Source organism: Pezoporus wallicus, unplaced genomic scaffold (assembly GCF_028554395.1).
Source record: "Pezoporus wallicus isolate ANWC-B61680 ecotype Strahan unplaced genomic scaffold, APGP_CSIRO_Pwel_v1 contig_360, whole genome shotgun sequence".
NCBI classification, from domain to species: Eukaryota; Metazoa; Chordata; class Aves; order Psittaciformes; family Psittacidae; genus Pezoporus; species Pezoporus wallicus.
Window position 1 is genome coordinate 2,424,656 of NW_026640059.1, and position 13,075 is coordinate 2,437,730.

Here is a 13,075-nt window from a genome sequence, read left to right on the forward strand (position 1 = left end):
AGTTGCATTGCTGTGGAGGAGAAACATCCCTGCTCTACTTGTGTCTGTGCCATAATGAAAACAACAGCTGAGGAGATGCTTGCAGTCCTGCTCACTGCCTGCTCACAACTGTCATGGTACTCAGCCCTCCAGCATCCACTGCATCCTGCAAAAGGACCGTAAGCATTTCCTAATGCAACTTACTCTATGGTTGTTCCAGATGCTATTTCAGGTTCAGGATCTGCCGGGACATTCTACTGCATTTACAAAGAGCTATTTAAAAAGGCAATAAAGGACGAAATTAACCTCAAACCTCAGGAAGATTTGCATAACACTGATCACTAGTGGTCAAGCCCAGAGATACATTCCTTGTTAGCTCCCCAGTGGAAATAATTCACTTAAGAAGTGTCTCCTATGAAGTTTGTAGTTGTAACTTGGAGCTAAAAAAATAAGAACAGCAATTAGGTCTTTTTCTTGTCCGATTTGCTGCAAGTGCAAATTAACTTAAATGTGTACTTCAATTTTGGCTGCCTTGTGAAACCTGTAGGCAGCAGTAAATGATGATGGCAACATTACCTAAAGGCTGTTTTAAAAAATATCCAGAACCAGTATCTTTTAAACCATCCAGTTCCAGTCTCAACTACAAGCGCAAACTAGCTACTTACACTGGATGTACAAAAGTGACATTATCTAGCCCCTCGATGTTCCTGGCATGTGACTTTAGCCAAACAGACACTTGCCACTGCCAAGCCGCTCTATTCAAAACAAGTGTTAAAATAAAGCTTGACGAAACAAATTTAGACAGGAAACAAATGCCACACACAGAGATCACTCTTCAGATTGTGGGTGAAAACATAACCTAAAAATAAAGTACCCTTGTAGTTAGTGGTAAAGACTTTACTATTTGTGAATAAAGCTGGTATTGTACCAAGGATGTGAGCAACACACAGTGACGTTCTTTTAGAAACTTGACTGTAAGCTTAAGCTGGCACAAGAGCAAAAACCAAGCAGAAGTACTGGCCTGGTACTCCGCTATGAGATTATAGGGAAAAAGAGCTCTGACAATATGGTTAGTTATAAAGCTGTGATTCTGACTTATCTTTCTTCTGAGCTGTCTTATATGTAGCCTTGGGAAAGTTACTTTATCTTCTTGCACATCTAGAACCAATTAGATCATGAGACTTAACTGTTTTTAAACTTCTTGTAGACATCCATGGATGGGGTCTAAAATAATACTGCAGTATTAGGCAGTTTCCAAGATCTGTGCTGCTTCCCATTGTGTGAAACAACTTTATGTTTTGAGGCCCAAGAAATACTCTGCTACCCGAGCACCACTAGTTGTCGGTCTCCCAGTCAGAAGTTAGGTAGAAAATGGACAGGCAGCAGGGGACTTAAAAGCCTCACCTGACCCTCACATACACCACTACTGACCTTCCCTAGGAGGTTAACTTCAGTAGAAGTTCCCTTGCATTTAACTAAATAATACGCATTCATGAAAATTTTTGAAAACTGATGGAAATTTGTGACATTATATTGGAAACTATGAAATGGCTTAATGATTATGGCATAAAGTAAAGGGTTACATTACCTAGAATCTTAACATCCATAAAATCAATCCCTTCTTACTATGAGCCTACAGCCCAGCTTCATTAACACAAGTGAACTGAATCAGTGAATCACCACTGCCAAAAGGGAGGTGGTGGCTCTCCACCTGGAGAGGGGAGGAGAGTGGAAAGAAACCATACATTTAGTGTGCTCTGAATATACTGCCCCCAGCTACGCGTTAGGCATTGAGCCATATTTCTGTCTCATATGCAGCAACTGATGCTGGGCTGTGATGTTATTTTACTTTACACTTCCTTGCAGTGAAGAGGTCGATACATAATTAATATCAAGGGGGCCCATTTACCTCCCCAAAGTGCAGAAAGCAGGACCTTCAAATCACCCCTCCGTTTCTACTTAATCTAACTCTGAAATGCTGGTTACTTCACAGTGTGGTCATTAGTGTGCCTGGTGCATTGCAGGCATGGCGCTTGCAGGGTATAAGTCTGTGTCGTGGTTTAAACCCAGTCAGGTAACTTGTTCACTCACTCCCAGTGAGTGGTGCCGAGCTGACAACAATCAAGGTCCGTGTTCGTCTCCCCCCCTTCCCTGCACCGGGGCTCTCCCCTTCCCCGCTCCCGGAGGAACGGGGAGGAGGATCGAGAGAGTGCAACTCCTACGGGTTGAGACAAGAACAGTCCAGCAACAAATCACCACCGCTACTATCAGCTAAAACAATGATAAGGGAAAATAACAAGGGAAGAGAATACGATACCACGGCCAAGAAAACGAGTTCCACCCGGAAGCTCCTGTCCCTCCGGGCAACTCCCAGTCACCCCCCACCCCGGGCATGACGTGCTGTGGTATGGAATACCTCCCCGGCTAGCCCGGGTCAGGCGCCCCGCCTCTGCTTCCTCACAGCCTCCCCTCTTCCCTGGCAGAGCATGAGCCTCACAGAGTCCTTGGTCAGGGTAAACATCACTTAGCAACAACCGACAACATCGGCTTCACCAACGCTGTTCTCAAAACTAGAAGTCAAAACACAGCACTGCACCAGTTAACACAAAGGAAAAAACATGATTGCTACTGCTGAACCCAGGACATTATCCACCCCTTATTCCATACCATTCACGTCGTGCTCAGATCCCACATTTTCAATACACCATCGCTCTCCCACATATATACATCCATATACATACAGACCAAGAGGAAAAAAAATCATTTTCTTAGTGCATGGACCAATCCCTATAATGCTGCCGAGTCCATCCGGTCCATGATGTTCCAAGTTCATTCTCTGTTGGGATGATGGCTGGAGGGAAGTCAGGGCCAGTCGCTGGTGACCTGGAGACATCTAGTTGATGGGCTATAAAAGCATTACACAGCAGGCAACAGCATACAATTGAGTTCACTGGCTGTTTTCCCCTAAAATCAAATCCCCTTGAGGTATACATCGGACTTCCCCATCTTCCCGCATTACCCACCAAGTATATCCAGGTCCCTGAGCAAAAGCAATCCCACGAGTGGGTTTGCCTTTACCTGAAGCAGGAATAACCCAGACTGTCTTCCCCAGCAAATTCTTCATATGCACCACGGGAACTTTGTCCCCCTCTACAATATGTAAAAGTTCTGACTGGGCTGGGCCAGCCCTGTTGGCAGATCCTCTGGTGTTGACCAACCAGGTGGCCTTTGGTAAATGTGTATCCCAATGCTTGAAAGTTCCCCCACCCATCGCTCTCAGTGTAGTTTTTAACAGCCCATTGTACCGTTCGATTTTCCCAGAGGCTGGTGCATGGTAGGGGATGTGATATACCCACTCAATGCCATGCTCTTTGGCCCAAATATCTATAAGGTTATTCCGGAAATGAGTCCCATTGTCTGACTCAATTCTCTCTGGGGTGCCGTGTCGCCACAAAATCTGTTTCTCAAGGCCCAGGATGGTGTTCCGGGCAGTGGCATGGGGCACAGCGTATGTTTCCAGCCACCCGGTGGTTGCTTCCACCATGGTAAGCACATGGCGCTTGCCTTGGCGGGTTGGTGGCAGTGTGATATAGTCAATCTGCCAGGCCTCCCCATATTTATACTTCAACCATCGTCCTCCATACCAAAGAGGCTTTAACCGCTTGGCTTGTTTAATTGCAGCACATGTTTCACACTCATGAATAACCTGGGCAATAGTGTCCATTGTTAAGTCCACCCCTCGGTCACGGGCCCATCTATATGTTGCATCTCTGCCCTGATGGCCTGAAGTGTCATGGGCCCACCGGGCCAAAAATAATTCACCTTTATGTTGCCAATCTAAGTCCATCTGAGCCACTTCAATCTTAGCCGCTTTATCCACTTGTTGGTTGTTCTGGTGTTCCTCAGTGGCCCGACTCTTGGGTACATGGGCATCTACATGACGTACCTTCACCACCAGGTTCTGCACCCGGGCAGCAATATCTTTCCACAGTGCAGCAGCCCAGATGGGTTTACCTCTGCGTTGCCAGTTGCTCTGCTTCCATTGCTTCAACCACCCCCACAGGGCATTTGCCACCATCCATGAGTCAGTATAGAGATAAAGTACTGGCCACTTTTCTCGTTCAGCAATGTCCAGGGCCAGCTGGATGGCTTTCACCTCGGCAAATTGACTCGATTCACCCTCTCCTTCAGCAGTTTCTGCAACTTGTCGTCCAGGACTCCATACAGCTGCCTTCCATCTCTGATGCTTTCCCACAATACGGCAAGAGCCATCAGTAAACAAGGCATACTGCTTTTCACTTTCTGACAGTTTATTATATGGTGGGGCCTCTTCAGCACGCACCACCTCCTCCTCTGGTGACATTCCGAAATCTTTGCCCTCTGGCCAGTCCATGATGACTTCTAGAATGCCTGGACGACTGGGATTTCCTATTCGAGTTCGTTGTGTAATTAGTGCAGCCCATTTACTCCATGTAGCATCAGTTGCATGATGTGTAGAGGAGACCCTGCCTTTGAACATCCAGCCCAGCACGGGCAGCCGGGGTGCCAGGAGGAGCTGTGCTTCAGTGCCAATCACTTCCGAAGCAGCTCGAACCCCTTCATAGGCTGCCAGTATCTCTTTCTCAGTTGGGGTATAGCTGGCCTCAGATCCTTTGTATCCCGACTCCAAAAGCCGAGGGGTCGACCTCGAGTCTCCCCTGGAGCTTTCTGCCAGAGGCTCCAGGTAGGACCGTTCTCCCCAGCTGCAGTGTACAGCACATTTTTTACATCTGGCCCGGTCCGGACAGGTCCAAGGGCTACTGCATGAACTATCTCGCGTTTAATTTGCTCAAAGGCTTGTTGCTGCTCAGGGCCCCATTTAAAATCATTCTTCTTCCGGGTCACATGATAGAGAGGGCTTACAATCGAACTGTAATTTGGGATGTGCATTCTCCAGAACCCCACTGCACCCAAGAAAGCTTGCGTTTCTTTCTTATTAGTTGGTGGAGACATTGCTGTTATCTTGTTGATCACATCTGTGGGGATCTGTCTACGTCCATCTTGCCATTTTATTCCCAAAAATTGAATCTCCTGTGCAGGTCCCTTGACCTTACTCCGTTTTATGGCAAAACCGGCTTTCAGCAGGATTTGGATTATTTTCCTCCCTTTCTCAAAGACTTCTTCCGCTGTATCGCCCCACACAATAATGTCATCAATGTATTGCAGGTGTTCTGGAGCTTGCCCCTGTTCCAGTGCAGTCTGGATCAGTCCATGGCAAATGGTAGGGCTGTGTTTCCACCCCTGGGGCAGTCGGTTCCAAGTGAACTGGACACCCCTCCAAGTAAAAGCAAACTGTGGCCTGCACTCTGCTGCCAAAGGAATGGAGAAAAATGCATTGGCAATATCAATCGTGGCATACCACTTGGCTGCTTTTGACTCTAGTTCATACTGAAGTTCTAGCATGTCCGGTACGGCAGCACTCAATGGTGGTGTGACTTCATTCAGGCCACGATAGTCTACTGTTAGTCTCCATTCTCCATTAGACTTTCGCACTGGCCATATGGGGCTATTGAAGGGTGAGCGGGTCCTGCTGATCACCCCCTGACTCTCCAGTCTACGGATCAGCTGATGGATGGGAATCAGGGAGTCTCGGTTGGTGCGATATTGCCGCCGGTGCACTGTTGTGGTCGCAATTGGCACTTGTTGTTCTTCAACTTTCAGCAACCCCACAGCAGAGGGATCTTCTGAGAGACCAGGCAAGGTGGACAGCTGCTCAATTTCCTCAGTCTCCAAAGCAGCAATACCAAAAGCCCACCGGTACCCTTTTGGGTCTTTGAAGTACCCTCTCTTGAGGTAGTCTATGCCGAGGATGCATGGAGCCTCTGGACCAGTCACAATAGGGTGCTTTTGCCACTCCCTCCCAGTCAGGCTGATTTCAGCCTCCAGCACAGTCAACTCTTGGGATCCTCCTGTTACTCCAGAAATATAGATGGGTTCCACCCCTTGACAGCTTGATGGCATCAGGGTACACTGTGCACCGGTATCTACTAGAGCCTTATACTTCTGTGGGACTGATGTGCCAGGCCATCTGATCCACACAGTCCAGTAAATCCGATTGTCCCCTACCTCCACCTGGCTGGAGGCAGGGCCCCTCTAATGGTCGTCACAGCATTGGACACTTAAGTCGTGTTGAAAGGGATTATTCTTCGTTATCACAGGAGCTGGAGTAAAATCAGCTCTTCCACTCCATCTGGGAAACTGCTCACCAGAGACTGAAGCCGTAGCTCTCATGGGACGATCAGTCTTGGCCCTTGCTCCCCTCTTCAGTTCACTCACCCGTTCCTCCAAAGCTGAAGTAGGTTTTCCATCCCACTTTGTCATGTCTTCTCCGTGATCCAGCAGGTAAAACCATAGGGTACCCCGTGGCGTATACCTTCTGTATCTCCTCTCTTGAACAATAGGACGTCTTTTGTTAATAGCTGAGACGCGTGTTGGTACACGTGAGGAGCTGGATAAATCAGATACATCGTCCCTCAATTTGTCGAGGTCCTGGGACAGTTTTTTCACAGCTGAGATGATGGAAGGAGTGAGATTGTCTTCGAACTCTCGGAGTTTATGAACCATTTCATCCACTGTTAGTGGTACTATGTCATTCCAGGTCACTGTTGCCAATGAATGGGCATATGATGACGGTGCATTCCGTGTAAGTTTTCGCCACATGGGTCGTGTACATTCAACTTCATCTGGATCTATAGGTGTATCCCCGTTATTCGGCTTGATGTGATAGATCATCTCTACGATGGCCGATTCCCTCAGAGACTGGATGCCTTTGTCTATAGTAGTCCACTTGGCCGAACGACTCGTAACATCGTCCTTGTACGGAAACCTTTCTTTCACAGCTGCCAAGAGCCTCCTCCAAAGGCTGAGGGACTTTTTCTCTCTTGCAATTGCTTTGTCAATTCCCCCTTCTCTAGCAAGTGATCCCAGCTGCTTGGCTTCTGTACCTTCTAGTTCGTGACCATCGGCCCCATTGTCCCAGCATCGGAGTAACCAGGTGATGATGTGCTCCCCTGGTTGACGGGTAAAATCTTTTCGCATATTCCGCAGCTCGGTTGAGGTCCGAGGTCGAGAAGTTACCTCTTCTTCTTCTTCTTCGTCATGTGAGGATGACTCCTGATCAGATTCTGGACCGGGTGGTGAATTCATTGGTTCTTCATCTCGCTTCACCCTTTTTGCCTCCTTTTTGCTTGTTCTCTTGCGTACAGGGGCAACTGATATTGGTACGAATTGGTCCTCTGGTTTGGCTGCAGTGATTATCACTGTGGTTTGAGTGGCGACTGTACTTGTTGCTGGGGGTGGTGTAGCTACCGTGCTTGGAGCTGGGGTAACCGCGCTGTCTGTTGCAGTTGAAGTTTGAGCAGCTGCTGTACTTGCCACTGGGGTAGCTGCGCAGTTCATTGCAGCCAAAGTTTGAGTAGCGACTGTCACTTTGCCCTCAAATCCGCCGACATTCTTTTCCTTTTGAAGGTGCTGGATAGTGTTGAACAAGGCCCTGTAAGCATAGGCCAAGCCCCAGCACGTTGCCGTGATTTGTCCATCTCTGGTATGGCCAGAATGACCACACACCTCATTTAAGTGTTTTACTAATTCTTCTGGATTTTGCAGTTGTTCGGTAGTGAAATTCCAAAATACTGGAGGGGCCCACTGACCTAGATACTTGCCCATACTATCCCACACACCCTGCCACTCATGGCTGTCCAGCCTCTGGGAAAATCTCTCGGTCCTCCTACATCGTCGTTTGACCCCAGACAAGACCCAAACCTGAATCTGCTTAACTCTTGAAATCAGTAGTGGGCAAAACACACTCTGTATGTGTGTTAGCATGGTGATTCCCATCACCATCAGCAAACAAGTCTCAAGAGCATTAAAAGGCCATTTAAAAAATTCAAAACTCTCAAATGTAAATGGTCTGGGGGGACGACTAGGAGGGTAAAAGGATGTCTCCTTCACAGGTTGAGCACCTGAGAAGGAGAAAAAAGATGTGTAATTGCTAAGCACCTCCATCATATACCTCCCAAAGTATAAAGGTGGTGACCACACTGGGAACATAAACCAGATCAGTTTCATGATCAATGATTCTATTGTATTACAAGTCATTACCATAAAGTACAATGGGATAAAAACCTTAGCCCAAGCCCCACACTTGAAAAACACTAATACAGCCAATACCGGATGGACGTAAGATATGGTATACTGAAACTGTGAGATCAAGAGGAAAAACCTTGAGAGCCAATAAATCAGCATTGTGACGAGTGACTATCAATCCAGTCAGATCTGTTCTTATCTCAACCCCTCGAGCCCCACGTTGGGCGCCAAAAAAGAACTGTCGTGGTTTAAACCCAGTCAGGTAACTTGTTCACTCACTCCCAGTGAGTGGTGCCGAGCTGACAACAATCAAGGTCCGTGTTCGTCTCCCCCCCCTCCCTGCACCGGGGCTCTCCCCTTCCCCGCTCCCGGAGGAACGGGGAGGAGGATCGAGAGAGTGCAACTCCTGTGGGTTGAGACAAGAACAGTCCAGCAACAAATCACCACCGCTACTATCAGCTAAAACAATGATAAGGGAAAATAACAAGGGAAGAGAATACGATACCACCGGCCAAGAAAACGAGTTCCACCCGGAAGCTCCTGTCCCTCCGGGCAACTCCCAGTCACCCCCCACCCCGGGCATGACGTGCTGTGGTATGGAATACCTCCCCGGCTAGCCCGGGTCAGGCGCCCCACCTCTGCTTCCTCACAGCCTCCCCTCTTCCCTGGCAGAGCATGAGCCTCACAGAGTCCTTGGTCAGGGTAAACATCACTTAGCAACAACCGACAACATCAGCTTCACCAACGCTGTTCTCAAAACTAGAAGTCAAAACACAGCACTGCACCAGTTAACACAAAGGAAAAAACATGATTGCTACTGCTGAACCCAGGACAGTCTGTGACTGGAAGAGACCAGCCAATATGGAAATAAAAATGAAAGAACCTGTTAAAAGCTTTAGGGTTCCCATATGTCCAGTTAACATTTGGTTCTTGCACCAAAGAAACATGAGATAAGGTTTACAGACAGTTTATGAACTCTGGTTAATAATGAAACTATTATTATTATTACATGAATTACAGAATGCTTTAAAGCATATTCCTGCCTGCCAAAAGGGCCTCAAGACTACATCCAGCAGATAGGGATCTAAGGTTGTCTTTGTCTTAGTAACTTCTCTTTGACCATGCATGTAAGAGAAGGAGGTTGGCTTTCACCTGAGAATGGGTGTTGTTGACTCATGTACTCCTGGCCAGGGCACCAGAATTTGAATCAAATAAAATTTTCAGATCAAAAAATTCAGACATTGAAAGGGAAACATATAAAGGAAGAAAAAGTGCAGAAGAAACATGAAAAATCTGAGGAGAAAGTGGGAAAAAGAGAAACAAGTATTTGCAGCCAGGGGGAGTGTTCTGACTGAGGGACCAACCATGACTAGAAAAAGAAGTCTGAGCTAGAAGAAACTCCTTGTGCTGAGGACAACCTGCAGGCTGAGGAGGACCTGAGCAACCAACAGAGCAGGACAGAAAAAGAGGATTTGACAAAATAACCAGGAAACAAAGGTAAGGATTTTTTTTTTTTCCCTTGATTTGTGTGTTTCTTGTATTACAAGTAAAAGAAATGGTGTTTTAGACTTCTAGCAAGGCTTGGGTTATGGACTGGACTGTCATGTCAGCTCTTGAAGTAATGTATAAAACCTTAGAGTCAAGGTTGTTTGAAAGATACGTAGTTATGCTACTTGCACATATGGAAATAAGTGAAAAATGCACACACTATTTTATTGCTTGAATAAATCACACCATAAGCTGAGGCCCAGTGTTCTTAAGCTTCAATTAAGTCTTTATGCCAGGAGGAGTCCGAAGGGTGCTTTCCCAGAAAAGTTAGCAGCTGTGCCCAGCAGCTTTTGAGCAGGAGTTCAAAGCTGACAATAGAATTTGTTGCATCTGTGTATGTAATATCATCAAGAACAGTATGGTTGTGAACACCATTGTCCTCCTGAAGAAAGCAGTTGCCAAAGCAGTCCTGGAAGCACCATTATCAGCAGGTGTGCTAGGAAGGGGCTGTGTTTGCTGCTGGTGTAATTGTATTGAAAGGCTGCTCCTGCAGGTCTGGTTAGTTGCACCATCAAGTATGTCAAGAATCAAAATTCATTTAAATATTGTAACTTACTATATCATCCATTTTAAGGACAATGGATTTATCACTCTTGATATAGTTAATCCTTTCTGCTCTGCACAAAACCAGTACTTCATAAACTTCACCTTGAAGTGACCAGTGAGAATTCAAGGTCCTTCCTGATACAGACCTATGCAATGCCAGAGGAAGCAAGAAGGTCTAACAATGGAAATCCATCTCTTAATATGTCAACATTATAAATGGTAGTTATAAGAAGGGGTGGGGTGAAATATAATATGCATTCCTAAAGAAGAGATGCCAAAGCCAGCCATGTCCTATGACATACTACAGGCAAGTGAAAGAAAAAAGCTACTTCTTGTGGCTGCAAGTAAGAATTTAATTTCCAGTGTTCAGTGATGTAGAAATAATACCTTTAATTAAAGCTTCTGTAGCATGTCCTCAAAATCTGTAATTGCCTCTCTGTATTCAGGCAACAGGGCCACTTTGATTGCTTTGGGGTAATTCTTTGGCCACTAATCCAATAGAGCATGTAGTCTTTAGCACATTTTCTGGCTAATTGACCCTCAAAGAGCTCTGAGTTCCTTGCACTCTTTGTTGTCAAACACCTTGCACAGTTTCTTCTCTCCACCTTACTCTCCCTCCTTTTCAAAAAGAAATAGATTAAAGTAGTATTATAAGCCTACAGTTGCACTAAGCCTTCAAACCCACTTGCTTATTCCTGTAATTTGAAGGAACATCGGAAGCTGAAGCTTAAGAAGGTAATAAGCCCTCCTCTATCGGGCCTCCAAAGTCTTTCATCTTAATTCTCCATCCCCTTAGTCACTCCAGCTGCCCTTTCACTACCTCATCCTGACTCACCTGGTGAAGTATTTACCTGTGCTACATTGGATCAAATTTAGTTTTCCAAGGCTAGACGTTGGTTTTCTCTTTAGGATCAGGTTCTTCACATTTTCAGCTAATTCTTTCTTTTGGCAGATAGATAGGCTCAAATGCAAAGTCACAGGACACTACCAGATCAGTCAGTATTTTCAAAGGTAACTACCTTTTCCTGCCCATGTACGCAGTGAAGTCAGGCTCTCAGAAGCTCATACAAAGCAACAGCAACCTCAAAATCAGATCTTGTTATGGAGTGATTTACATTCACCTTATTTTTAAAATCACAGACATCTCAAATCTTGCATGATTTTTGAACGTGCTGAGAAACCAACTGTTCTTTTAAGTTGCACATCATCAGCAGTTCTTCTCTATATACCCTCATGCACAGACAACAAGACTTTGGGATCAGGAGGATATTTATTAGCTTTAGCATCCTGCTTTGTAATCCTGATTAAAGCTGTGCCAGAACAACCTCCACTCTCTTGATCACACCTAACTGTAATGAAACATCGAGAAATTCAAATCAGTACAATCAAGTTGAAGGTAAGCATCTTAGTTACTCCTTTTTTTTTTTTAATTTCCCAAAGAAAATAATTAACGCTTGATAAGCTGACAGAGGAAGTATCTGTATGATGTGAATGAATATGTCCTCTATTTAAAGGACATCTTTCCATCCGTTTTTTTCCTATGTTTTTTCTATGTTTTTTTTTTTAAAGCCTCCACACCTAAGTCACAGCAGAAGAGGGTAAAGGGACAACCAATTATTTACCTGGATTGGTACACTGGATATCCCAAAATAGAGTTGAATATTAGAGTCCTTGTACACACAATGAGGCTAGGGAACATGGAGAACCATCCACAAATTTGTAGTGGTCAGAAGGAATCATCTTCTTGTGTTACAAGTGAGATCTCAGAGAGGTTGTGAGAAAACCTAATTCTTCTATCTCATAAAAACTGTCATGCAACTCTACAATTGAACGTTTTTCTATTCTGTAGTTGACAATATTTAAAATTAGTAGGGATCAATGATACTGTTCTACAAATACACTGTGGAAATAATCCTAACACTGCTTGGGTCCAACAAGCAACTAACAACAGTTGTTTGTTGTGTGTTAAAGTGTCAATGATGAATTGGGGACTGGTGTAGCTACAAACCTCTTTCCTTCATTTGCCTTGAGAAAAAGAGACCAACACAGACTTTTAGACTAGATGTATTTTTCATTCTTGCTGTAGAATACCCCAGGAGCTTTAACAGAGGATGTCTGGTGTTGCTGGATGTCAGGTTCAAGGGTTTAATAGGTTTGGAGCTCCTCTTTTATTTGCTCAGGGATTATACCACGGTCAGATACTTAAGATTACTTGGGTAAAATCACGGTGTTCCTGCTTTCCTAACAAAAGGTAATATTTGGGTGGCAGACTTTTTGGGTCACTGATCTTGGTAACAGGTTTTCATGTATTTAGTGCTGGAGTACCAGGGTGGCTGCTTAAACAATGCATACAGAAAAACATAAGTAGGAAACCTAGAAAGAAATCTATCAAATTCCATGTATTTTTAGAGAAAACAGTATTTGTTTATAAAACTCAATAAATTTTGATTTGTGTGGCAGTTGTGAGAAACAGCAATTCTACACTGGAGGTTAGTGCTGTAATGGTACCTCTACAGTACAGCTAATCTTCGCTTTTAGGCTAGTTTTATCTGATTTATTCAGAGTTAGCTGAAATGTTATACTTTATCCTCTCTAAAAGTCACAAATCTAAGTGGATATTGTGTCAAGGCTATCTATAAAACTAGATAATTCCTAATCCCGAACAGAGTGCTCTTTTTTTTCTTTAAGATATCTTGCTATTTCACTTGAGTTAGAGAACATAGAGCGTTGAATATTAGAAAACTTAATTTCTTTCTGTTGCATGACTGTTTTTACCCCTCTTTAAATACCTAAAGAAATAATTCCTTCTTGCAAATATCAGAATCTGTCAGAAACTGGGAAACAGTAAACCCCATTCTTTATGATAAGGGGTATAAGA

The 13,075-nt window shown here is 44.8% G+C and overlaps 1 protein-coding gene across 1 annotated transcript in view; it reads right to left on the reverse strand.

Moving 5' to 3' along the window:
* Positions 1-13,075, reverse strand: part of FARSB (phenylalanyl-tRNA synthetase subunit beta) — a 48,800-nt gene that overhangs the window by 1,199 nt on the left and 34,526 nt on the right. The window lies entirely within an intron of this gene.